Raw genomic sequence first — 4,129 nt, 5'->3', positions numbered from 1 at the left:
ACATATATCCATTCTCCCCCAAACTCCCCTCCCATCCAGGTTGCCACATAACATTGAGCAGAGTTACATGTGCTATGCAGTAGGTCCTTGTCAGTTATCCATTTTAAATATAGCAGTATTACAATACGACCTTCCCGTACTTTCTTGCTGTCCCTTCCCCCATCTTCCCCCCCAACCCCAGGAACCAAAATTTCTTTCTCTAAGTCTGTGAGTCTGTTCCTGTTTAGACAACAATTTACAATTTTCATTTCCACTGGATATTTTTTTAAGCCATCATGGCCACAACTGAACCTAGTCACTCAGTAGACTAAGTGTGGATTTCAGAAAGCTTAAGTATTTCCTGTAATCTACTTGTTCCTGAAGTTCTCCACCAGATCCTGCATGAGCTCTGAATCTGGGCAGTCACTAAAAAAAGAGAAGATAATCCTTCCACTCCCTGAGGTTGTTGATGTACTACTCAAACATAGTCACTAGGGTCAGCCTCACGGGCTTGGGTCCCTGCTCCTGAGGCAGGGTCCTCTTGGTGTCCAGGCGCTTGTTTCTCCAGAAACTACATCTGGAGGAAGGCAAGAGAGCCATTTCTTGGAGATAGCAACAAGCGTCCGTATTACTAGGTTTCCAAGAAGGCTGCAGTGGTGTCCATGGTGCTGGGCTATTAAGAGAATACAGAGACTCAGATTGGGAGGTATGCTCCCCTAATCTTCTTCCTTCTAAACTGACAGATCTCGCTGATGAAATTCCCCCATGGATTTTTGAGCTGTTCCTGCCCTATAAGTAAGTGTGCCTATATCAGTGAATTTTCATCACTTCCTCTCTTTATTTTGGCAAGCAGAATCAAAATTTCAGTTTAAAATGGTTTCTATCCTATATAATATACAAAGCTTTTATTTTCTAGTGGATTTCAGTCAAAGGGATGTTAAATGTTGTCTAATGATTAACTACTAATCTAAACTCACATTTAGAGCTTGTATCTCTTCTAAAGCATTGTTATAGGTGGCCATGCTCTGTTTCTAGAATAGCTTCTTTTTAAAAGCAAATTATAAATATTTACACATCTCAAACATTTCTTCTTCTCATCTGTATGGAATTTTTTTTTTTTTTTACTTTTCTTCTCTTTTTTTTCCCTTCCTACTAGAAAGGTGGGCCAGAACCTCAGAGTAGGTGGTGACTGGCCTTTTCTTTGTATCCCATTGTAGACCTATTAGTGGTAAGTGTTAATCTATTTCATTCTTCCCTTTCTTTTTCTCTGCTTCAGGGTTATCAAGAGTTGACAATGTTTCCTAGGCAGGGATGAGAGAAATTTGCAGGATCTAAATAATTTCCATCATCTCCTGCCTGTGATACACATGGAACCTGTCCTGCATGCCTGTAGAGAGCTCCTCTGAGTCCCCTCCTCTCTTTTCCCCAAGTCTCCCCGGATAGGACATTAGTTGGCTCTCTTGGGCGCTCTGCAATCCCCATTGGGGCAGATACTCCCAGCTCACCTTGTCGATGAAGGAGGCAAACTTGTTGTTAAGGGTCTTGATCTGCTCCCGCTCCTCAGTCCTCACCCGCTGGATGGTGGGGTCGATTTGCAGGTTGACGGGAGTCAGGAGACTCTGGTTGACGGTGACCTCTTGGATGCCTCCAGGGGGAAACACAGGGAAGCCAGAGCCTCCATAGCCACCTCCAAAGTCAGCTTCCCCACCGAGCCCAAAGCCGCTACCAGCCCTAGTACCAAAACCAAATCCACTTCCGGCTCCACCCCTGAAGCCATAGCCAACTCCAATTCTGCCGCCATAGCCACCACCGATGACACAGCTGCCCCCTGTGATGGAGATCCTCTTGGAGCCTCCCAGGTTATAGAGGTTGTGGCTGCCAAAGCCAGCTCTTCCACACACTCCAGTGAGGCCGCCACTGCCCTTGGAGCGGGACAGGGACACGCTGCTGAAGCCAGAGTGGCAGACCCCAGGGACTCTGGCTGAGCTGGCACTGAAGCCCCTGCAGCTGCTGCTTTGGGTCTTCATGGTGGATTTGGTTCCTGAGGAAGAAGAGGTTAAGAAGGGCATGAGAGGAAAAGTATGAGATGGGCTTCCAGTAGCTAGAGTGAAAGGAAGAATGGGCTGGGCTCAGCCCTGGAAAGTGAGCCTGAGACTGGGAAGGGCTGGGCTTTATAAACAATGAGATGATACTTTGGTTATTAGAAAGGATAAGAAATAAGAAGGCTGCTTCTTGGCTTCCTTTAACAAAGGAAAAAATTCTCCTGCATTTGATCTTTGATATCAGTATGAGACTATTCTCAATTAACTGAGGCTAGGAGTTAGAAAAACATCTATTTCTGCTTTATTGACTATGCCAAAGCCTTTGACTATGTGGATCACAATAAACTGTGGAAAATTCTGAAAGAGATGGGAATACCAGACCACCTGACCTGCCTCTTGAGAAATCTGAATGCAGGTCAGGAAGCAACAGTTAGAACTGGACATGGAACAACAGACTGGTTCCAAGTAGGAAAAGGAGTACATCAAGGCTGTGTATTGTCACCCTGCTTATTTAACTTATATGCAGAGTACATCATGAGAAACACTGGACTGGAAGAAACACAAGCTGGAATCAAGATTGCTGGGAGAAATATCAATAACCTCAGATATGCAGATGACACCACCCTTATGGCAGAAAGTGAAGAGGAACTAAAAAGCCTCTTGATGAAAGTGAAAGAGGAGAGTGAAAAAGTTGGCTTAAAGCTCAACATTCAGAAAACGAAGATCATGGCATCCGGTCCCATCACTTCATGGGAAATAGATGGGTAAACAGTGGAACCAGTGTCAGACTTTATTTTTTTGGGCTCCAAAATCACTGCAGATGGTGACTGCAGCCATGAAATTAAAAGACACTTACTCCTTGGAAGGAAAGTTATGACCAACCTAGATAGCATATTCAAAAGCAGAGATATAACTTTGCCAACAAAGGTCCGTCTAGTCAAGGCTATGGTTTTTCCTGTGGTCATGTATGGATGTGAGTTGGACTGTGAAGAAAGCTGAGTGCCGAAGAATTGATGCTTTTGAACTGTGGTGTTGGAGAAGACTCTTGAGAGTCCCTTGGACTGCAAGGAGATCCAACCAGTCCATTCTGATGGAGATCAGCCCTGGGATTTCTTTGGAAGGAATGATGCTAAAGCTGAAACTCCAGTACTTTGGCCACCTCATGCGAAGAGCTGACTCATTGGAAAAGACTCTGATGCTGGGAGGGATTGAGGGCAGGAGGAGAAGGGGACGCCAGAGGATGAGATGGCTGGATGGCATCACTGACTTGATGGACTTGAGTCTGAGTGAACTCCGGGAGTTTGTGATGGACAGGGAGGCCTGGCGTGCTGCGATTCATGGGGTCGCAAAGGGTCGGACACAACTGAGTGACTGAACTGAACTGAGGAGTTAGACTTTGTCTCAAACAAAGGTTTAATATGCACTGAATTATGGATTTTATGGATTTTATGAATTTATGCATTGAATATGCTTTAGTATCAGAATGTACATGCCCATTACCTTGATTTTGCAATTATCATGTCAAGGCTAGCTTTGCTTCATCCGTAATTCCAATCTGATCTTTTGTAATAGCTGAGAACTTGGAAATCTAAGAGCAGTCTATTGTTTATGCTCTAACAGAAAGATTACCATTTTCCCAATGATTATAAATACATTAAATTTGACTTGCTCTTCCCATTATGTAAAAATTAACAGATAGAAAAGTATAAGAACAACATAATAGGTTCTTATTGATCTATCATGGATGGGTGCCCATTATCCAGATTTTGTGATTATTATCTCAAGGTCAACTTTATTTCATCCTTAACTCCACCCACTTTCTTCATCCATCTTAAATTATTTGAAAGGAAATTCCAGAAGGAAGGTCATAGAGTTTCATATTCAATTCAGTGTTTATGTCTAAATGATAGACTTTTTAGAAAATGACCAAAATGCTATTTTTATACCTTAAAAATTTAACAATAATTCTTTAACATCAAGAAGTTTAGTGAACATTCAAATTTCCCTTCATTCTTATTTATTTTCATAATTTGTTCAACTCAGGGTCTAAATAATGTCCATGCATGTTTATTTGGGTGATATATCCTTTAAATAATACATCCTTTATA

At 42.6% G+C, this 4,129-nt stretch overlaps 1 pseudogene; it reads right to left on the bottom strand.

Annotated features, from left to right (window-relative positions):
• Window positions 1-453: 453 nt before the first annotated feature.
• On the bottom strand, window positions 454-3,851 carry LOC109558346 (keratin, type II cytoskeletal 6A pseudogene; annotated as a pseudogene).
• Window positions 3,852-4,129: the final 278 nt, after the last annotated feature.

The sequence above is a fragment of the Bos indicus genome, chromosome 5, assembly GCF_029378745.1.
Source record: "Bos indicus isolate NIAB-ARS_2022 breed Sahiwal x Tharparkar chromosome 5, NIAB-ARS_B.indTharparkar_mat_pri_1.0, whole genome shotgun sequence".
NCBI classification, from domain to species: domain Eukaryota; kingdom Metazoa; phylum Chordata; class Mammalia; order Artiodactyla; family Bovidae; genus Bos; species Bos indicus.
Note: the sequence above shows the minus strand (reverse complement) of the source record. Positions and strands in the feature narration are given on the sequence as shown.